Genomic DNA, 23,943 nt, shown 5'->3' with positions numbered 1-23,943 from the left:
ATTCAGGAGATATTTCTAACATGGCAGAGAGGCAGCCTAGAGTAAAGCAGAGAGCACAGGCTTTGCTTACAGGTGACTTCAGCTCAGATCCCATCTCTCCCTTACTCTGGGATGTTATCCAACTTGCTAAGTTCCTCTTGAAACTTTGCTCGAGTTTGCTCACAGCAAAACAGCTATTCTAGGATCTCCCACCTTGGGAGACACCTTGGATGGGCCATCGTCTCCCATATTCTGTGACCTCATGTTCTCTTGGTTTAGTCCTTTCCATGGCTTCTTTCCTTCATTTTTTTCTGTCTTCTTTGAAGGCACCCCTTCCTGGAACATTCCATAGATGTCAGTGTTCCTCAGGGTTCTGTCCTTGACGTGGCTCCCTGCTACTTCCACTCCTTACCCTTCCCTCAGTCTAATGATGGTACAGACACACACTTGATAAGCGGATTACAGTACAATGATTTTGTCTTGCCTTTTTTTTTTTTTTAACTCAGTCTCTGTAGAGACTACCAAAAATTGACAGTGCCCACTGTATTTCGAGTCGTCATGGTGGGGTATTGGGAGAAGTTTTCAATTAGCAATAATCGTGCCTCGGGTAAACCTCATTGGCTACAATACTACCACTGCACTTGTTTTACTTTTTTTCCCTTCTTTAAAATTTTGTTTACTTAAGTAACCTCTACACCCCGTGTGGGCCTCGAACTCACAACCCCAGGGTCAAAAGTCACATGCTTTTCTGGCTGAGCCAGCCGGGTACCCTGTTTTGCTTTTTTTTTTTTTTTCCATTTATCATTCCATAAACTTTTGTTCTCTGCTGCAGCACACTCTTCAAAGGAAACATTTAATGGCTGCACAATATTCCATTTCATGAATAAATGATAATTCACTTAATCATTCCTCTAACATTGGACGGTTATGTTGTTCTAATTTTGAAAGGTGAGAATGCCAAGTATGTGTTCTCGTATGTGGCATTTTGCTTTGGCATTATTTCTCGGCCTTCCCCCCTCCCACTACCTCCCTTTTGGCCTTTTGTTCTTCTCTCCTCTTTCTCCTCCTCAGGGCCCTCATGTTTCCAGAAGTTTAAAGTTTTCTCTTTGATGTCAACCTGAAGGAGAGAGCAGGATGTCAAGAAATAAAATAGCCCTATCTGTTGACGATTTATTTGTCAGAAGAAGCCTACATAAGCCCAGTGTCCGTTTGGAACTGAGGAGCAACAGCTTATGAGTCGCTGTTCTCAAGGTGGGTTTAAAAAGATGAATGCCTAGGAGCTTTACAAGTATGTGACGTCCACGTGGGGCAATGTCTGTGAAAGTGGGGATAGGTTTTCTTTACTCATCTGGCAAGTCCTGGCACTGAGTTAGAGAAAACAGCATCTAGCATAAGGAAGGAAGAAGCCCCAATCCAGCTGAGAGAAAATGTTAATTTGGAAGTAAAGGAGGAAGTGTTGGATCGGTTAATGAATTTTAAGTGCCCATTCTGTGCTAGGTGCCTTGACTAGACAGTGCCATTGGTCCAGGACTACCTGGTTGTTGTAATGAAAACGCACTGATAAAAGTGTGAAATACAAAGTCAGGTTTGATAGGGAAGTAGGATGTAGCCTCAACCATAGGAAAGGCTGCCAAAAAGGAAGCAGTGGGCAAGAGGCTTATTGTGACAATCTGGCCGTTGGTAATTCAGTTGACTAGCTAGATGGCTCTCTTAAGACTCTACCTGTCCTGATAGAGCAATGTCCCATCCAGGGTCACTAGGGTAAATTAACGAAGACAAACAACAATCTCATATGAAGTATTTTTGGAGGCTTTATTGTCCATTGCAAAGCCAGCTGGCAGCAGAGAAGTAGGCAATGACATGTTTCAAGGTCAACTCAAAGTAATAAGTCTTTTACTCACAAAGTTGTTATGGGTTAATTCCTTTCTCCTCATTGTAATATCTTTTCCACTCTCCACCAAACTTAGCATCCCCTTCCTGTTGTAGATTAATGACTATATCCTATAACTGGGACTATTACCAAAAGAGGCAGAAAGAGGAGCTTTGCTATTTTTCTTTGAAAAGCCCATTTACAGTTTCTTTCTCTTGTGATTTGCGTCCCAAGAAGTCAGTAGAGAGATCTGGCTCTCCTGAAGTCTTGGAACCAATGATACCACTTAAATGCATATGATTCTTTTTTTTTAAAAGATTTTATTTATTTATTTGACAGAGAGACAGCCAGTGAGAGAGGGAACACAGCAGAGGGAGTGTGAGAGGAAGAAGCAGGCTCCCAGCAGAGGAGCCTGATGTGGGGCTTGATCCCAGAACGCTGGGATCATGCCTTGAGCCGAAGGCAGACGCTTAACAACTGCGCCACCCAGGCACCCCTTAAATGCATATGATTCTTTACCAGATTTGAACAGCAGAACCCCATAAATTTAAATACCAACTAAGAGAGAAGTAAAGTTTCCTAACTGGTTAACAAAATTGCCTGTAAAAAAATGTCTGTGCCTTCAGCTGCTTCTATTCTTTAAAATTAAAAATGCAGCATGTTAGGGATGCCTGGGTGGCCCTGGGTGGTTAAGCGTCTGACTCTTGGTTTTGATTCAGGTCATGATTTCAGGGACGTGAAATCAAGCCTTGCATCGGGCTCCATGCTGAGTGTGGAGCCTGCTTAAGATTCTCTCTCTCCTTCTTGCTCTGCCCCTCCCCCACTCTCATAAATAAATAAATAAAATGCCACATGTTAGGGAAAGTACAAGGAAGGCAGAATTTCTGTTTTCCGTCTTGTAGGCTGGGACAGTACAACTAAGCTCATTTCTGCTTGGGTGTCATCCTTTTAAGCCTAAGTAAAATCTGTAGGTCTGTTGCAAAGGCAATAGACAGTGGAGGGAGGATTAAGCCTTTTTTTTTCATTTAGAAGTCCTATTTTTGCATTTTGAAAAGGTTCATTTTTTTCCAGGATAGCTTGGAAAAGAGAATAAAGAACAGCCTTTAAGAGGTCTAGACCACAGAAGAAAAGTTCTAGGGTCAGCAGGGTTTGCTTTTGTTTTAAGACTTAGAAAAACTTCAGTGTCCTGATGAATTGAACACGGTCCCAACTATCCCTTCACAGAAAATGAAACTTTGATCTGAACTCAGATTTCAGGAACACCCAGGGAAGTTTGTAAAACCTAGCAAAATCCCCATCCAGCTGCTCCCCTGTGCTCTTCAAAAGCACTCTGTATCATATCCTTGTCTTTTCCTTGGCTGACGTGGATGTAGCATAATAGAGCTCACTAGCCAATGTTTATGGCTCGAGTGTTATATGTCTGGTTTTCTGGATCACTCCCTCCAGCCAGCCATACCCACTGTTGCCTTCTCTCTGAGACTGTGAAAGCAATCCACAGCGGACCTACAGGGCTGTGAGCTCACGAATGGGTGTTGTTTTAAGCTGCTGAGTTTGTGGTACTTTCTTCCACAGTAAGAGAAAATGAATACACCTACCTACCTCTTTTATTACTCAGGAAAACCCTATGAGAAGACCCATTACTCAGCTATACTCTCTAGGAAAAAAGGGCATCTCTACTACCGAGCACCCATACTGCCCTCTAGTGTAGAGCTCCGAGAAAACAGGCATGAGTAAGTGCAACTCCCTTTCTGAGAAGAATCCGGTTGTTTCAATCCCGATGAATGAAACTGGAAATATGGATATCAACCTAGCACAGGAGTCTCTCCTCTTTAGAGTAAAGCAGATCCGACCGAACAGTTCTGCCACCTCCAAAGTTCCCTGGAAGGTGCAGTGAGAAACCTATCACACACAGTAACACAGCATGTACAATAATAGGATAAGAAAAAGTCAGCTTTTCAGACTGTCATCTTCCCACTGCCCAGTCCGTGGTCCAGGGAGTTATGCCAGGGGTCATCCCAGCTCTGCCCAGCAGCCTGCTCCGAGGGACTCCAGGCCCCACGGGTGCTGTGGGACTCCCCTATCCAAACAGGAGCCCCTGGGGAAAGAAGTGTGGCTGTCTCCTTAGCTAATCACCGGCCAAATCAGCTCAGGCTTATTCTAAGTGAAGACCGTCATCCTTCCCTCCACACCCACTCAGGCTGTGCTCTTCTCTGTAAGGCCAGCAAACTCAACTGCATTTTGCACACTGGACTTCCCTCTTGGTAGACGAAGAACCTCAGAGACTGGGAGGGCACTAGAGCTGTATTTTGGGAACTGGCGAGCATTTAGTCAGCTTTGAGCTGGGGGGGGTTCCTGTACCTGGCACTGCTAGAGTGTTTCAAGAAGGTGCAAAGGACATAGTTTCCAGTCAAATTAGAATGCATTTCCTCCCCAGGTTCACTCAAGTGCATTTTGTTAGTCCTTAAGCCAAGGTGGAGGGAACCAGGGGCTTTTGCATTTTACCTTCATAACAACTTATGAGGTACATAACAGTATCATCATTTTATGGATGACACTTAGAAATTCTAGGTTAAATGACTTAGCCAAGGTCACAGTCAATAAACTGTGAAACTGGAATTCAATTTAATCTTTTTAAAAAGTCTGTATGTGGTATTATGATTTATTTTTAAATAAACTTTTTATTTCAGAACAGTTTTCGATTTACAGAAACATTACAAAGATAATACAGAGTTCCCATATACCCCACAGCCAGTTTCTCTTATGATTAATATCATCCATTATTATGGTACATCTGTCACAATTAATAAACCAATATTGATACGTTAACTGAAATCCATGCTTGGTTCAGATTTCCTCAGTTTTTCCCTAATGTCCTTTTTCCCTGTTCCAGTATCCCATCCAGGGCACGGCATTATATTCAGTAGTTAGATCTCCTTAAATTCCTGTTGGCTTCAGCATTTCCCAGGCTCTCCTTATTTCTAATGATCTTTAAAGTTTTGAGGAGCACGGGTCAGGCATTTTACAGGATGTATATACCTCCTTTAGGAATTGTTTGATGTTTCCTCACAATTAGACAGGGGTGACGTGTTTTCGGAAGACCATAGAAATCCAGTGGCATTTTCATTACATTGTATTGAGGATGAATATTATCACTGTTGACATTCACCCAAATCACCTGGCTGAGTTAGTGTTTGCCACATTTCTTCGTTGTAAAGTTACCCTTTCTTCCATACAGTATTCTTTGGAAGAAAGTCATGTGCAGTCTACTCTTAGGGAGGAAGGGAGATCTCCTCCTCCTTAACGGTGGAGTATTTACACAAATTATTTGGGGTTCTTCTGCACAGGAGGTTTGTCACTTCTCATTCATTTACTGTCATGTATTTATATCAGAATGAACTGATGGGTATTTATNTTTTTTTTTTCATTTAGAAGTCCTATTTTTGCATTTTGAAAAGGTTCATTTTTTTCCAGGATAGCTTGGAAAAGAGAATAAAGAACAGCCTTTAAGAGGTCTAGACCACAGAAGAAAAGTTCTAGGGTCAGCAGGGTTTGCTTTTGTTTTAAGACTTAGAAAAACTTCAGTGTCCTGATGAATTGAACACGGTCCCAACTATCCCTTCACAGAGAATGAAACTTTGATCTGAACTCAGATTTCAGGAACACCCAGGGAAGTTTGTAAAACCTAGCAAAATCCCCATCCAGCTGCTCCCCTGTGCTCTTCAAAAGCACTCTGTATCATATCCTTGTCTTTTCCTTGGCTGACGTGGATGTAGCATAATAGAGCTCACTAGCCAATGTTTATGGCTCGAGTGTTATATGTCTGGTTTTCTGGATCACTCCCTCCAGCCAGCCATACCCACTGTTGCCTTCTCTCTGAGACTGTGAAAGCAATCCACAGCGGACCTACAGGGCTGTGAGCTCACGAATGGGTGTTGTTTTAAGCTGCTGAGTTTGTGGTACTTTCTTCCACAGTAAGAGAAAATGAATACACCTACCTACCTCTTTTATTACTCAGGAAAACCCTATGAGAAGACCCATTACTCAGCTATACTCTCTAGGAAAAAAGGGCATCTCTACTACCGAGCACCCATACTGCCCTCTAGTGTAGAGCTCCGAGAAAACAGGCATGAGTAAGTGCAACTCCCTTTCTGAGAAGAATCCGGTTGTTTCAATCCCGATGAATGAAACTGGAAATATGGATATCAACCTAGCACAGGAGTCTCTCCTCTTTAGAGTAAAGCAGATCCGACCGAACAGTTCTGCCACCTCCAAAGTTCCCTGGAAGGTGCAGTGAGAAACCTATCACACACAGTAACACAGCATGTACAATAATAGGATAAGAAAAAGTCAGCTTTTCAGACTGTCATCTTCCCACTGCCCAGTCCGTGGTCCAGGGAGTTATGCCAGGGGTCATCCCAGCTCTGCCCAGCAGCCTGCTCCGAGGGACTCCAGGCCCCACGGGTGCTGTGGGACTCCCCTATCCAAACAGGAGCCCCTGGGGAAAGAAGTGTGGCTGTCTCCTTAGCTAATCACCGGCCAAATCAGCTCAGGCTTATTCTAAGTGAAGACCGTCATCCTTCCCTCCACACCCACTCAGGCTGTGCTCTTCTCTGTAAGGCCAGCAAACTCAACTGCATTTTGCACACTGGACTTCCCTCTTGGTAGACGAAGAACCTCAGAGACTGGGAGGGCACTAGAGCTGTATTTTGGGAACTGGCGAGCATTTAGTCAGCTTTGAGCTGGGGGGGGGGGTCCTGTACCTGGCACTGCTAGAGTGTTTCAAGAAGGTGCAGGACATAGTTTCCAGTCAAATTAGAATGCATTTCCTCCCCAGGTTCACTCAAGTGCATTTTGTTAGTCCTTAAGCCAAGGTGGAGGGAACCAGGGGCTTTTGCATTTTACCTTCATAACAACTTATGAGGTACATAACAGTATCATCATTTTATGGATGACACTTAGAAATTCTAGGTTAAATGACTTAGCCAAGGTCACAGTCAATAAACTGTGAAACTGGAATTCAATTTAATCTTTTTAAAAAGTCTGTATGTGGTATTATGATTTATTTTTAAATAAACTTTTTATTTCAGAACAGTTTTCGATTTACAGAAACATTACAAAGATAATACAGAGTTCCCATATACCCCACAGCCAGTTTCTCTTATGATTAATATCATCCATTATTATGGTACATCTGTCACAATTAATAAACCAATATTGATACGTTAACTGAAATCCATGCTTGGTTCAGATTTCCTCAGTTTTTCCCTAATGTCCTTTTTCCCTGTTCCAGTATCCCATCCAGGGCACGGCATTATATTCAGTAGTTAGATCTCCTTAAATTCCTGTTGGCTTCAGCATTTCCCAGGCTCTCCTTATTTCTAATGATCTTTAAAGTTTTGAGGAGCACGGGTCAGGCATTTTACAGGATGTATATACCTCCTTTAGGAATTGTTTGATGTTTCCTCACAATTAGACAGGGGTGACGTGTTTTCGGAAGACCATAGAAATCCAGTGGCATTTTCATTACATTGTATTGAGGATGAATATTATCACTGTTGACATTCACCCAGATCACCTGGCTGAGTTAGTGTTTGCCACATTTCTTCGTTGTAAAGTTACTCTTTCTTCCATACGGTATTCTTTGGAAGAAAGTCATGTGCAGTCTACTCTTAGGGAGGAAGGGAGATCTCCTCCTCCTTAACGGTGGAGTATTTACACAAATTATTTGGGGTTCTTCTGCACAGGAGGTTTGTCACTTCTCATTCATTTACTGTCATGTATTTATATCAGAATGAACTGATGGGTATTTATTTTATATTTTGGGTGACCAATACTACTGTATTTTGTTGCATGTAATTGAATTTTAAACTCCTTTTTTTTTTAAAGATTTTATTTATTTATGTGACAGAGAGACAGCCAGTGAGAGAGGGAACACAGCAGGGGGAGTGGGAGAGGAAGAAGCAGGCTCCCAGTGGAGGAGCCCGATGCAGGACTCGATCCTGGAACGCCAGGATCACGCCCTGAGCCGAAGGCAGACGCTTAATGACTGCACTACCCAGGCGCCCCTAAATTCGTTTTTTAACAACACATTGCTTGTGGTCTTCATTCGATACCATGGAGGTGATATTTGGCCAGGACCTAAGGTCCCATACACTGGAATCCTTTCCTACCTGGTTCCTCCCTTTGAGGAACCCAAGGGACATAAATGCCAGAGGACAAGGCCAGGCAGAGGAATTCTCATTATCCCTGGATTGATCTGTGGCCTCTGACAAAGTATAAATTTCAAAAGTTGAAAACATGACTCTCTCAAAAATATACAATAGACACATGTCAAAGATTTTATTTAACTCATTAATTATTGAGGGAACCAATAAGATGAGAAACAGGATACTTGTAACCAATTTTAAGAAGAACTTCAGAATAAGGTCACTGTGAGATACAAAACTGGTTTACTGTCCTACAGGGTGATAAAACTACAACCTTTGGGGTTATCTTATCTACTAGTCAGAAATCATTTGCGTCTCTATCAGTCACACATCTAAGAGTTAACATGCAATGTCACTGAGTCCCAGCCTCAATTAATACTAAATAGCAAAGTCATAGGATGGTACCTTCTCATGAGAAATTACATAATTCTTTCTTTCTTGCTTGCTTTTTTTTTTTTTAAAGATTTTATTTATTTATTTATTTATTTATTTATTTATTTATTTGAGAGAAAGAGCAAGCAAGAGAGAGCATGAGCTGGGGGAGGGAGAGGGAGAAACAGGCTCTCCTGATGAGCAGGGAGTCTGATGTGGGGCTTGATCCCGGGACCCTGGGGTCATGACCTGAGCTAAAGGCAGAGGCTTAACCCACTGAGCCACCCAGGCACCCTGAGAAATTACTTAACTCTTGAATGGGCCTGTTAAACTATGGTTTGGCATGACATTGAAAGGACAGGTTGTGCTCTCTTGAATTTACCATGTTTTGGATAATTTTTCTTAACTCATAACCCAATGTCATTTCCTGTGGAACTGTGAGAAAGCATTTTGCCAGCCTACATAGGCCAGTGGCCTCCCCGTAGGCTCCCCTCTAGTTCTACTCCAGGAAACAGAAGGTCTTTTCCAGGGGGAATGTAGCCCCAGGCCTCTCTCAGGAGACTGAAGGTTGCAAAGGGGCTTAGCACTTTCGTTAATTTCCCACTCACACCAAAGCACCACTCCTTGGCACTGTGGTCCAAGAAATGTAAAGCCTGATCAGTGCTTATTGAAGGGATTCAGAACAAGTATCCTCAAAATTGGCCACTTTGGCATATGGATTATGTTGAGCTGAAGGCAATCAAGACCGGCAGATTCAAGGAAAACTTTAACCTCTCCCTGAAGTGCTTCAAAGAATCTAGATAGAAGGGCTGGTCCAGGAAGAGAACTATAACCAGAGACAACTAGGGAAGCACATGGACTAGGTGTGGTTAACTCCTGGGCAGAGGTGGGGTTGTGGAGCTCTGCAGGGCCTAGAGGTTAAATTCCTCTCTTTGTCCCATTGTCTCTGCACAGCAAGGCAAATATTTGTTTACCAAATATTTGCTCTTCCCATCTTCCTGTGAACTGTCTTCCTCCCCTTTGAAGTCCTAGAGATTTACTTAAGCTCAGAATGGCATATAAACCTCAATGGCCTGACTACCTGTGGGTGTCATATTCTTAAGGGCCTCATTTGTATGTATGTCTTTCCCCTGTTAATATATCCTATGTTAACTTGATTATTAGTCCAACCAAAGAACCAAGAAGGGTAGAGGAAAAATTTTTCCTCCCAAGAATGTCAACACCCTATTCTTTGATTGTGGGGGCACTAGGAGGCTTGACAGAGTGGACAGAACCTTGATTTCTCTCTAAAAAGTGAAATACCCTACATGCTTCCAAATTTTAACATTACATAATAGTAGTAATTTTTATTTAATGTCCTTTAACTGAGTGGTGAGGTAGGACTATATATTTGTATAGCTTTGCATTCTTCACAGCATCTGGCATTTGATCTGGCTTATTGCAGATACTTTGTAAATAGCAGCTGCATGAATAAGGGGGTATTATGACTTGGGGGTTTTGGTGAACATGCAATTATTCAGGAGAAAGTGTTTTGAGAAGCCTATACCAATGACTTGCTATTTGTGAGGCCATGCTGTGAAGGGAGGTCTTGGACACAGTATTCCAGAAGAAGCTTCCAAAAGCACAAGAAAGCCTTTTATTTTTCATAATGTGACTCAGATGGCAATACCAAATAATGATAATTATGATGATACGTTTTTGTTTTTGATTTTACAAGCCCAGGCCTGTCAACATCTGGCCTTAGATTATAAATTGGCTCATTATCAGGAAAAAATATGTATTGAAACATAGCAATGATCAATGACTCAACATAAGTCTGTTGTAAAAATCAGGCAGTTTTTTGTACATGTGGTATTTGGTGCATAGCTTTGAAATAGGGATAATTTTGTTCCAAGATGAGCACGAGGGACAGGAAATTGGACTTTGGGGTTCTGATCTTATCTTATGGAATATTGGGCTAATTGGGATGCCTCCTTTGGAGGTTTGCTTCATTAAGGTTTGGTTGAGAGCTCAGAAAGCTTTGAATCAAAGACTGCAGCACTGACCTTAGCCTTATTATTTAAGTGAAAACCTCAGAGTATTTAGGCCATTCTACTTGTTTTTCAAGCCTCTCTGTTTTTTTTTGTGACATTAAGGCTTTCCTAGGAATTTGCCTAGATTCAGGTCACTGTCCCTTTACTCCATCACCAAAAACATCTTCAATATTATTTAGGATAGAATATACTGAAAGATTAAGATACCTCCACGGTCACAAATGATAAAAGAGAATGCACCAGAAGACCAGCTGGAGCGGTGCTTGCTACAACAAGCAGCCTGGAGGAAAGAACACAGGCTTTAGTGTCAGATGGCTCTAAAGTGGAATCAGGAGCTTCCAACATAGTAGATGTAGGACCTTAGATAGCTTTTAGTATTACTGGGTCTCTGTTTCCTCATCAAGGAGAATGGGAATGCTACCTGCTCTGTAGTATGGCTTTAAAAATCAGAAATTATATTTGTATAGTTGTTGGAGCATAGCAGATACTTAATAAATGATAATAATTATTATTATCCCTCTTCAAATACCAACAGTAAGAAGCCTGGCGGGGAGATGTGGAGGTTTGGAAATTCTTTCCATCAGGGTGTCCAGAGCTGGGAACATGGATAGTAGAGATCTCTGATTATAAACATGATGGGAACATCAGTAGGTAGCTTTGAACTCTTCAGTTCCCTTGAACTATGAGCATCGATCATAGAATAAATATGCCCAGCATGCTCAAAGCTGAAAAGAAAGCAGGCAATGGAATGAGTGAGAACCAGATAGATGGGACCGAAATAAATAGCATTCATTACTCTGAGGTAGGGAACAGATTTTCCCAGCTCAAAAGCCAGGCATTGAAGTTCAAAGAAGGAATTATAGAGTAGTGGTTAGGAACTCAGATTCTGGAGTGAGACTACCAGACACTCTCTAAATGTGCTTCAGTTTCCTGACCTGAAGAGTGGGAAATTGTCAAGATAGGCTAGGTTATGCTGCAGTAACAAAGGACTCCCCCAAATCTTAATGGCAGACAATAACAAATGTTTCCTTCTTATACCCACTCTATGTCCTTCACGAATTGGCTATGTCTCTGCTCCATGCCATCTTTACCTGACAGAGCAGGCACTATTTGGGCACTGCCAGCCATCATGACACAGTGAAAAGAGAATATGGCAAAGCATACACTGGCTTTTAAAGTTTCTTTGTAGAACTGATACGTGGTTCTTCTGCCCTTATTTCATTGGCCAAAGAAAATCATATCAATAGTCACTCCCTAGTCCAACTGGAGTTGGGGGGGATGCTTAAGTCTGCTATGGGTAGGAGCACTGCAGGAAGGTAAACTAAAATATTTGGTGAATAGAAATCTAATTTACCACAGATGAATACAATAATAAAAGTTCCTACCTTGTGGGTTGCCCTGACAACTAAATCAGTTAATTTTATACATAAAGCACTTAGGAAAGTGAGTGGCACCCATTAAACATAATACGTGTTCGCGATTATTATTGCTGAACATCCTACGGTGGGGTAGTGACAGAGCTGAAGTAGATCCCGGGTGTTGTAATTGAAAGGAAGAAAAAAATTGTGTGTACTGAGAACCACGGATCCACAACTAAGGACCAAACACATGTAAAAACCAATGTCAGGCATGTTTTCTTTTTCTTTTCTTTGTTTTTGTTTTTTGGCTTAAACATCAGAAATTTATTTTCTCATGGTTCTGGACAATGGAAGCCCAAGATTAAGTTGTCAGTAGGGCTGGCTTCTGTTGAGACTTTTCGTCCTGATTGCCTTTTCCTCTGTCTGTACACATCCCTGGTGCCTCTTCCTCTTCTTATGAGGACCTAGTACTATTACGCAAGCAGGTTTCTTCTTTTTTTTTTTTTCTTTTAAGATTTTATTTTTAAGTAATCTCTACACCTCACATGGGGCTTGAACTCACACCTCTGAGATCAAGAGTTGCATTGAGATCAAGAGTTGCATACTCTACCGATTGAGCCCAGTGGCCAGCGGGTCTTTAAAGAGAGAAAGGGAGCTGAGGGAGAAGGGACAAAGGGAAAAGTGAAGAAAGAGAAAGAAAGAAGTGAGAGAAAGAGGGAGAGATGCTGCGGGGAGAGACCCCAATCCACAAAAGCCAAAGGACAGAAAGCTTCAGAGAGACAGAAAGATACAACATGAAAGGTGCCACGCAGTGATGACTGCCTTGGTCCAACCCGTTCTTCTCCACAGGCTCACGTAATTCTTGTAGGTTTGTTATACCTTCCACAAAAATGCTGATTTCTTTCAGCAGCTAGGACCCCTTCCATAGTCCTTTAATTGTTCTCATCAACCTTGAGTCTTCAGTTGGTGGGATGGTCAGCACTCACTGAGGAAGGAAATTTCCTCTGGGTTCCAGCCTTAGATGATGAAAGCATTCCTTTACTCAGAGATGCTCAGTGCTGGGCTGAAATCTAGGTGAAAGCTAGGCTCAGGTAGAGGGTGGAACACTCTGTTCCCCAGGCTCCCACCTGTGACACAGGGTGAAGTGGCAGAATGTAGGGATGTCCAGATCTGGGGTAGGAGACTGTCCCTGAGTCTGCCAATAATAATAAGAGCTAAACTTCAAATTACATGAACTATTACCCAACACTCTGGGAGGTGCTCACACCTAATAACTCATCACGCTCACAACTCTAGGCTGTGTGATCATCACCTCCATTTTACAGGTGGAGAAACTGAGACACAGAGTAAAGTGACTTGCTCTTGCCCGGGCTCACAGTTAAAGTAAACAGCTGAGCTGACTTTGAATCCAGGAAGTTTGCTCCAGAGTCATGTTCTTGATGACTATAATCTAGCGTCTGTCTTCATAATGCCTGTTTGGGGCACTACTTTGATTTGTGTGTGTGTGTGTGTGTGTCCTAAAAAAACACTTGAGCCCTGATTTGGGACTCTGGACATAAAAAATTTAGAACTTAGTTTGAGGGGCTCATTTAATTTCGCCTCCTAATAGTAAAGATTCTTTGCTTATAAAATAACATGTTTATTATACTTAGAAAATTGCTGTCAATTGTCATTAGTACCTTGACTCCATTCTACATGAATTTGTCTCCAGAAACATTACCAGCACAAACATTAAGAGCTTCCTTAGAGCCTACCAGGGGAGTGTTGGTTGACCTCAGTAAAAGGTGCCCTTTTGGGAGGTGTCTCCCTAGAGCCCTTGGACACAAAGCATCTTCTCATGTCCTCCAAGGTGTCAGTCTCTGCATTGATCACCTGCTCTGGGTTCCCACCAGTAACTTGCCTCCCCTTGACTATCATTAGCTGTCGCAGGCTAATTTTCTTGCTGAGTCAGACAATCAGTCTTAATTGCCTATTTCCACCTCCAGCTGCGTCTCTTCCTTGCAGGAGGAAAAACCTCTCTCTCAGGGCTTGGTGCCTGCCCATGATGCCCTTGGATCAGATGCCCAGGGTGGCAGTGCAGGCCACCTAGAGGATCTCCTATAACTTCTGAGCTCTTTGTTTCCCCATTTTCCTGGGCTATACTGGAGGAAGATGAGGGTTCTGCTTAAGTGCTAAACCTCTCCTAGCAGGCTGCCATCCTACCCTCCCTTTGTCTTCTTCTTGTAGCTGGCCAGTGCCTCGTCCTCTGTGTTTCCCTCCAGACTGTCTTCTCATCTTCGAGCACTGCCACCTGCCCTGGGAGGGTGCCCTGTTTGGACCTCATCAGGGGGCTCCGTTGTGCGTGAGAAGCCTGAGCAGGAGACCTGGGTAAGGTCAGGACGTTTATTCCCCTGGCACCCTCCCTGCGGGATCTCCTCAGGTTCCCTCAGATGGAAGGTCAGAGCTCCTCTTAAGGGGGCCCTCTTTTCATGACTTTTCCATAGTTTGGCTAAGCATTCTCTCCATTGACATTAGGGGGTGTGATAGATAGGGGGTGTCCCTCCTGGTATCCATGCTCTTTGCCTGTATGTGACTTTGCCATTGCTTCCATGAAAGGAGGGGTTTACTGCCCCTTGCCCTTGGGCTTGGCTCTATGACTTGCTTTGGTTGATGAGTGGAACTAGTCGTTGTCACCATTTCTAAGCCCAGGCTTTCAGAAGCATCATGTGTTTCTGTGTGCCTTTTTTGTGCCTCTGCCACCTCCCTAAGAAGACCTTCCCCTGGGCACTGCTGCCTCTTCAGTCTGGGTCCTAGAATGAACCCATGTGGAAGGGACCAGATTCTGGATCTGCAGAAAGAAGGCAAGCCCAGATGGACACCAGCTTAAAGCAGAGACCCCGCTAAGCCAGCTGACCTGCCATCCCCCCCGACACCCCTGAGAAATACATGCTTCTAGCTGCATTGTGATAAAGGGTGGTCACACCCCACTGTTACTAGCACCAGGGTTACTGAATNTTGCACGATTCTTTGTGCTTCCCTGACACCCTGCTCTTACACTATAAATACTCCCTTTATTAAAACCTTGGAGAACCATCTTAATTTGAGTGTCATCTGTTTCCCGTAGTGACACTGAATGAATGATACAGGCACAGGGCCCAGTTCTTCCCCGTCGCTATATCACATCGCCAGCAAAGCTCAAAGTATGATATTAGATGCCAGCTGCCCTCTCTGCTCTGTTTCCCACTTGCTACTCAATATTCAACGGAAACTCTGGTCTTAAAAGCCACTAACGACATTTCACTTTATTCTTTTTATATATTAATTTGTTTTTAATTTTTCAACTTTTTATTTGGAAAAAAATTTCACACATATGCATAAGCAGAGATACCATAATGAACACCCTTGGACCTGTGGCTCAGCTTTGACAATGATCAACATTTTGCCAATATTATTTCCTCTCCTGTTTTTTTTTTCTTCTAAATCTAATGACTTTTCAGTTTTCAGGGGGAATCCAGAGGTCCCATGTTAGCTCTAGTCTTCATTCGTCTCTCCCCAGTATTTGTTACTATTGCTCACCCTTTTTTCTCTGCTCTTGCTGTCCCTGAGTATATTTTTCCTCCTATGACTGCTCTGTTTCCTATTTTCAAATGTCATTGCTTCTTTCTTCCCCCATTTAAAAAAAGGTCTATTTATTTATTTTTAGGTGTGGGGAGAGGCAGAGGGAGAGAGAATTTTAGGTAGACTCTGCGCTGAGAGCAGAGCCTGACCTGGGGCTTGATATCATGACCCTGAAATCACGACCTGAGATCACGACCTGAGCTGAAACCAAGAGTCGGATGCTTAACTGACTGCACCACCCAAGCACCCCGTGAATATCAGTGTTTCTGAGGGCCTTGTCCTTCACCCATTCTCCCTCTATGTTCCCTTCCTGAGACGTCTCATGTACTNGCGCTGAGAGCAGAGCCTGACCTGGGGCTTGATATCATGACCCTGAAATCACGACCTGAGATCACGACCTGAGCTGAAACCAAGAGTCGGATGCTTAACTGACTGCACCACCCAAGCACCCCGTGAATATCAGTGTTTCTGAGGGCCTTGTCCTTCACCCATTCTCCCTCTATGTTCCCTTCCTGAGACGTCTCATGTACTGGTATGGCTTAATCTGGGAGCCTGTTCCATCCCCGGGCTATACTTCCTGTCTGCCCGTGAAGCATCTTTCCTCGGACATCAGTATGTACTTCACGTTGAACTTGTCCAGCCTAAACCAAACTCAGTGACTTCTCCTTGCACCCTCTACTTCCTCACCTCTTCTTCCGGGTTTCCTATCTCAGTTCAGGAGTTCCTTAGTGCCCAGTCACATGACTAGGTATCTTCCACCTCTCTGACCCAGATCTGACTATTCCACTTCTGAATGGTCTTTCCAGTTCTTCTCTTGTTTCCTTCTCCACCTCCTTGGTTCAGTTCCTCATCATCTCTCAGTTGGGATATTGTAGTGTTCCCTCTGACTAGTCTCTCAGTGTCATTCCTCTCCTCAGCGCTAGCATTGTTTCCCTAAATCATACACCTAATCAAGCTAACCTAAGCCCAACTTATAAATCTTCTACGGTTCCATTCTAAATGTATTCTGAACATGGTGTGATATTGAAGGCTCTTTACCACCTTGCCTTCTAATCTCACCTCCTATACCCTGTCCTCCAAATATATGGCCCTGCTTATTTCCCCTATAACACACTACGTGATTTCATGTAGTCTTGTCTCATGCTGATCCCTGCTTTATTTTCTAAGTTGTAAAAAACTGAGATTCTGGTGCTCAAACACTAACTTCAAAGTGCCCCTTCCACAGCCCTCTTGAGATTCTTCTTGGTGTCTGAATTTGTTGTTTCTGCCAAAGGAAATAGTCAACATGGTATTTAATTTTTTGAGCAGTCTCATTAGAGTTTCTCTTTTCAAAAGGGGCCCATTTGCCATGGCGATGAGTATTATCTCCATAGAAATACTGTCAGTATAAAGTTTCTGACTCTTCTGTAGGACTTTGAGTGCCCCCAAGGCAGGAATGGTGTGTTACTCATCTTTTTATATGTCCACAACGCCTGGCATATAGGAAATACTCCGTAAGTGTTTGTTTGAATTGCATCTAAATTAGCATTGGAACCAGGAAGGAAGATCTGGAGAGGGCACAAATGTCAGCCAATTGCAGAGAAAGCTGCCAAACATATAATCTATGAGCTGAGAAGCTGGGGTCACCCCATTCCATGCAGCGAGGGCCTCCAAGCCTGTCAGATGTCAGTTGCATTTGCAAAGCTAAGAGTTCAGGTGGAAGGCTGGATTTTTCTTCATTAAACTTGTCATTCCCCAAGGTGGGGCTCTGACAGGAACCCAGTGAGATGTCAAGCTGAGACAGCTGTTGGCAAACCTGGTGGAGGCATTTCAGACAGCCAGGGACACAGCTGTTGCCTCAAACTTCGTGTGGAACATCCTTTTCCTCTTTAAGGAGGTCAAAATACTTAACAATAAATAGCAAGAGTGAGGCAGTCATGGGATGATGATAGAGACAGATCACGTGGGTTTGAGTCTCCACTCTGGTTCTTACTAGCTGTGCGGCTTTAAGCAAGTTATATAACCACTCTGAGCCTCATTTTCCTCATTCATAATACTGGTTGTTGTGAAGACTGAATAAGATAATGTATATGGAAATGTTTTATGATCTGTAGATCACTATTTAAATATTAGGTAAAATTAGAATATATTAAAATTGTGTTTAGTCTTCATAACAGACACATATTAAGTATAAAATGGTCAAGTTGATATGTATTTGCTCACTCTCTCTTACATGTCCAGCTCTCTGCTCTCAACTGTGATAGATGTAGATAGAGGTTTATTTAAGTCAGTTTCCTGACTTTAAGAAATTTATAGTCTAGTTGGGAGATGAGACCAATTTATTCCCTACTCCCCATGTTTCTATAGAGAAGAAGAAATTTCTACTCCACAACCAAGGTAGAACATTTCCATTTCTTTTCTCCTTCCTAAGACAGGAGGAGTAATTTACATGATTGGTGAGTTGGGCAAAGGGACTGAGCATGGTGTCTCAGCGCATTTTTTCTTCTCTCTTCCTGAATTAGTAGGTCACTGGGAATGCATGCTTTCTCTATTCTTCGTTACAAAGTAAGGCTTTGGATGGCACAGGGTCAGGGTGATAGCTGTGGTTGTCCAGCTCACTCCATGACTGGGTGGGTTAAGGTTAATTTCTGGGGGAGAGTATCAGAAGGTGCATTGTATCTTGGCATTTAACAGTGGTTCCTGTCCTTGATCCCATCCTAAGGTATTATTCCTTCCTTAAAGCCTTCAACATCTAAATCTCCTCCCATTTTGCGGGAAACACCTGCCACTTACCCACAGGGCTTGAACATAACTCAAGGATCAAACTACTTCTCCAATTTTAGATGATTTCAATTAGACTAGTGCCTTAGGAATTCTTCAAGTCTCTCCGGGTAGGCTTGCCCCTCCAAGTCCTCCAGAAAAGTTCAGAATGCACTCCACATCTGACTCACTTGGACGTGTCCCATCAGTGTCAGTTGTTAATGTGCTTCTTTATCTTTGGCTTTGAGCTCAGGTAAGCATGGCTTCCTTTTTGTCTATCCTACTTGGGTTTTGTTGAGATTCTTGGATCTGTGACTTAATGTTCTTCACCAAGTTTGGGACATTTTTAGCCATTATTTTCGATATCTTTTTCTGCCTGGTATCAGTCAAGATTCCAGCAGCGAAAAAGACCTGTAGGGTCTGAAGTAAGATATGTGTCCAGTAGGATATGTATGTGTATGTAAAAGGATTTATTGCAGGGAATTGGCTCACATGATTGCGAGAATTGGCTAGGTCAATCTGAAATCTGCACGACAGGCTGTCGGGAAGGGCAGGCTGGAATGTCTGGGAGAGAAACTGATGTAGTCCACAGACAGAATGTCATTTTCCTTGGAGAAATCTTAGCTCTGTTGCTCAGAAACTTTTTTTCTTTTAATCTTTAATTTTTTTTAAGGTAATCTCTATACTTGACGTGGGGCTTCAACACACGACCTCAAGATCAAGGGTCGCATGCTTTACTGACTGAGCCACCCAGGCACCCCTCAGCTCTTGTTCTTAAAGCCTTTCAACAGACTGGATAAAACTCATCCAGATTATGCAGGATAATCTCCTTTGTATAAAGGGTCAACTGATTATATATATTAATCACATCTAAAAATTACCTTTGTGGCAACACTAGATTAGTGTGTGGTTGAATAAGGTACAATTTTTAATAGTATAATATTATTTATATTAATACTACCCTTATTTAAATCTTTAAAAATCATCATACACATAAAATCCCACATGCAAATGTACGTGCTGTTTAGAGAGTGGCAATGAAACGAATACTCGTGTACTCACTAGCCAGTTAAAGAAACAGAATATTAGTCATTTGAAGACCTGAGCCTTTTTTCAGTCATGTCCTCCCCTTGCCCCCCACTCTATGTAAAGTTTAAAATATGAAAAACAATACTATATATTGTTATGCATACAGTGATAAACACCAAATTGAATACAGTGATTACCTCTGGGAAGGGAAAAAAAATGGGATGGGTTAGGCGTGCACAGGGATTCAATTATATTTGTGAGGTTTTATTTTTTAAAATGAGGTCAAATGGACCACATGTTAAGATCTGATTAGGTGTTTGGTTATTATTCTCAAAGAACACGAAGTCAAAACAGTACAATGGGTTCAGTGGACAGGTGCTGGGGCCAGATTAGGTTAGATTAGATTTTGGCTGTATGACCTACTAATTGCAGAAATTGCCCAAATTACTTCGCCTCTCTGCAACTCAGTTTTTCTCATCTATAAAACAGAGATCACAATAATACTTTATAGTATTGTTGTGAGGATGGCATTAATTAGTTTATGGACAGCATTGGAGCAGTGTTTGGTATATAAGCACACAATAACTGTTAACTATTATTATATTAGTAAATTTTACCTGTACCATAAATTTTTCTGAAGAAACTGCAACAACCGGTCCCCCCATTATAGGGGCACAATAATATGTTTGAAACTCATGAGGCACAGGTGTTTCATAATTCAGAATTTTTGGTTGTTTGTTATGCAACATCACTGGTGGGGTCTGGGGCAACGCCCCTAATCAAACACATTATTTCTGCAATGACAATTAGGAATATTCACTAAGAAAGATAAATAAAGGCTAAAAAGATTCATGTCATTTCAGGTCAAGTTTTACCCCGAAATGAGTTTGTTGCAAACTTTCCAAAAAGTCTCAGTTTTCAGAATGGTTTTGGAATCTGGAAATGTGTACAAGGGATTGTGGACCTGTAGTATAATGCATCTACCTTATGGGTACTAGTTTGTCTTTAAAAAGAATGAGGCAGATCTATACATATGGAAATGAAAAGTTAAGGCACATTGTTAAGTGATAATACCATCTGTGTCGTAGCATTTGGCCAAACAATACATATTATGATTCCTATTACATTTATAAAAAGAGACTTCTGCATTTTCATACATGTACATGATAAGTGCATTGAAAGAGAATGGACGGATACCTGCCTGACTGGTGAGAGGGGTCACCTCTGGAGAAGGGAGGGGGGGCAAAGGGGGGCTTTCTCTGTTTTCTTTATACACTTTCAAATTTTTAGTCTTTTATGAAGAGGTATTCACCTATATTTGGGTAATACAAATGGAAAAACTGGTTGGGAAAAATAAATTGAGGTAGTATTGTGGAGACCTGAGAAGTTTGTGTTTAAATCAGTAAATGCAAGGACCTATGGACATTTTTTTAAAGATTACTTCTTTCTTTTTAGTAATCTCTACACACAAGGTGGGGCCCAAATGCATGACCCCGAGATCAAGAATCCCACGCTCCTCTGACTGAGCCAGCCAGGCGTCCCCATTCGTGAGCAGAGTAGTGAGGCTCAGAAGAGAAGTAAGTTGGAACTATAAGGTTTGGGTTTAAGTATAGAAAGGAGATACATTCCAGAATAGTCTGTGAAAATCTTCCCTTGAGTTCCAGTATCAGGATCAGAAGAGTAACACTTTGGATTCCTGTCCCCTGTGTTTGTAGTTCAAGAAGAACCCAAGAGATTACCCGTGGTAACAACGGAAACGAACCTAAAGGGCTTCTTAGCTCCCACCAGAGACCATAATGTTCTGTGTCACAGAAGGCGGGGGAAGAGAGAATTTCATTAAGGACCTGACCAACAGGGTTAAGTGGTGCTTTCGTTTTTGCCTCTATCCAATTTATTCTCCAAACAACAGCCGGAGCAATCTTTTAAAGGCACAAACCTGGTTGTGTTGCAATTTCAGTGGTTTCCCTAGGATCTTTCTAAGTAGAGCTGGTGAGGAAGAGCTCTCAGTTTCTTTCTGGTTGTAAGCCTAGAGCTCCTTGGAGTTGTATTTCTCCTTCCTCCCCCTGCTTTGAGAAGCCAGCTCGAGAAAGGGACGCTGACAAAGCAGAGATCAGCAGAGATGAAAGACACATACACACACACACACACACACACACACACACACACACACACACAGAAGACTAGCAGTATTTAAGTCTCTAAATTCAGTCTCACTTTGAGACCCATTATGCCATAGGTCTTTTTGAATTCCGTCACAGTGTTTTTTCCCATGTTAGTGTGAGTTAGATTTCTGTCTCTTGGAGCCCAAAGAATCAATCCTGAGTTATATACTCCTCTTCAGTGGTGCATTCCCTACAACATTTAACTGGAGCTCAAATTATATCTGTGTTAGTAGCACATTTTAAATGTTCTGGTGAGGTTTATGAGGATTTATGGGATCTAAAGTCTCTAGTTTCGCCTTATACAAACAAAGAATGCTACATAGCTAAAGGGTGAAGTGGTGGGAGGTGACTCAAGGAGTCATTATATTTATATCTTGAGATACATCTGGTCACTGTGGTAGTCATTAGGGCTGCTTACCGTTATTCTAGTTCCCCTTTCAGTCACTTCAGTCAATTGAATGTAGCCATGTGATGTATTTTTTAAAGATTTTATTTTTGGGTAATCTCTACACCCGACATGGGGCTTGAACTCATGACCCTGAGATGCAGAGTCACATGCTCTACTGACTGAGCCAGCGAGGTGCCCCTCTGTGTGATTTGTTTTGATGAATGGAATGCAAGTGGAAGTGACAAATGCCATTTCTGGACAGAATCTTCAAGAGGTTGTGTGTGATTTGCACGTTCTCCTTCTCCTACTCTGGAGATGTTCGTGGAAACTCACGTTAAGATCATCTTAGTGATTCTGATGGGCTGAGATCCCCTGCCAGCCCACTCTGGTCATGTGGGTGAGAAATAAATGTTTGTTAAGTCACTGAAATTTTGGGGTTGTTTGTTACCACCATAAAACCTGTCCTATCCTGATTGATACAACCATTACCAAAATTGAGTATTATAAATTCTGGAAAACTTTGAATTTGTACTTGAGAATCTATAACGAACATAATTATGGAGACAGTGGAACTAAAGATTTCAATGGATGTTTAGGAGAATCATTTTCTCCAACTAACTACCTCATATTTTGTAGATCTTATTATTTTTTTTAAAGATTTTATTTATTTATTTGACAGAGATAGAGACAGCCAGCGAGAGAGGGAACACAAGCAGGGGGAGTGGGAGAGGAAGAAGCAGGCTCATAGCAGAGGAGCCTGATGTGGGGCTTGATCCCATAACGTCGGGATCACGCCCTGAGCCGAAGGCAGACGCTTAACCACTGTGCCACCCAGGCGCCCCATGTAGATCTTATTTTTGAACTTGAACTTGAACTCACAATCCCGAGATCAAGAGTTGCATGCTCTACTGACTGAGCCAGCCAGGCACCCCATTGTTTGGGTTTCTTTTCTTTCTTTCTTTTTCTTTCTTTCTTTCTTTCTTTCTTTCTTTCTTTCTTTCTTTCTTTCTTTCTCTTATTTATTTATTTTTTTTAAAGATTTTATTTATTTATTTGACAGAGAGAGACAGCGAGAGAGGGAACACAAGCAAGGAGTGTGTGAGAGGGAGAAGCAGGCTTCCCGCTGAGCAGGGAGACCGATGCTGGGCTTGGTCCCAGGACCCTGGGATCATGACCTGAGCAGAAGGCAGACACCTAACGGCTGAGCCATCCAGGCCCCCTGTTTGGGTTTCTAAAACAGAATTTTATACATAGAGCAAATGGGCTTTAGGCATATTTACTGTATTATTTACTGGAAGTAAGCTATACAGTGATTTCCAATGAATCTGGGGTGAGTTATACTCACCCAGCTTAAAGGACAGAGGCTTGTAATCATATCTTAACCTACGGTACATTTATAGCTCTTATATGTGTGTATGTAAAAAATCACTGTGTAAGATCACCTTATGGTAATTACAATTTCTACCTTTTTTGCAATTGTACTAATTCAAGTTGGGATTATTCAATTTCCCCAAATTTGGTGTATAGGTTTTGCTATTCATCTTATTTATTGTTGCTTGTTATAGGAGAGGAAATGTATATTTAAGCAATATCTTGATGCCAAGATGTTGGGAGCACCTAGATCCACCTGAATGACTTCTTGATGCTTGTGAGCAGGTGTTAACAGTATGTCACAAGATGCCAAGATCCCACAAGAAGGTAAAAAAAGTCAGATGAGACTCTCAGAATGTAGTAGTTCCAGCTTGAAAGTGAGGTTCAAATTTATTGATGGTTTAGTGTGTGCGTGTGCCTATGTGCATGTGTGTGCACATGCTTGCATGCATCTTATATTTGGAGATGAGTCATATGTTATCAGGGGCTATCACAAAGCTGATAAAATTCTTATGATTCTGTGAGCCAAACTGCCTTTGGTTTCTTTAATCATCCAGGGAACCCGGGGAGGCCACAACTAGGAAGGGGAAAGGAAATCCCAGAAGTGATAACATTGATCTTTGTGTAGACTTATCTTGTGCAGAAATCTGGCAAGAATCATATAATTGTAGCTTTTATTGACCTTCCACTGGTCTTCCATGTCGTAAGCTCAATATAGACAGTACATTATTGATAATTCTACGAAAAATGTATTTAATATCCTCACTTTAATAATCCTCAAGAAATCAGGATTGATAGACATTGTCCTCTATTCTAATGATCTGAAACTGTAGACAAAA

General features: G+C 42.1%; 1 non-coding gene across 1 annotated transcript; it reads right to left on the bottom strand.

The window, feature by feature from the left end:
* Positions 1–485: 485 nt before the first annotated feature.
* On the bottom strand, positions 486–626 carry LOC117803227. The gene has a single exon (XR_004626916.1). It is a non-coding gene; the product is annotated as a U4 spliceosomal RNA (small nuclear RNA).
* Positions 627–23,943: the final 23,317 nt, after the last annotated feature.

Source organism: Ailuropoda melanoleuca, chromosome 7 (assembly GCF_002007445.2).
Source record: "Ailuropoda melanoleuca isolate Jingjing chromosome 7, ASM200744v2, whole genome shotgun sequence".
Classification (NCBI taxonomy): Eukaryota; Metazoa; Chordata; class Mammalia; order Carnivora; family Ursidae; genus Ailuropoda; species Ailuropoda melanoleuca.
The sequence above is the reverse complement of the archived record's forward strand: the minus strand, read 5'-3'. Positions and strand labels throughout refer to the sequence as shown.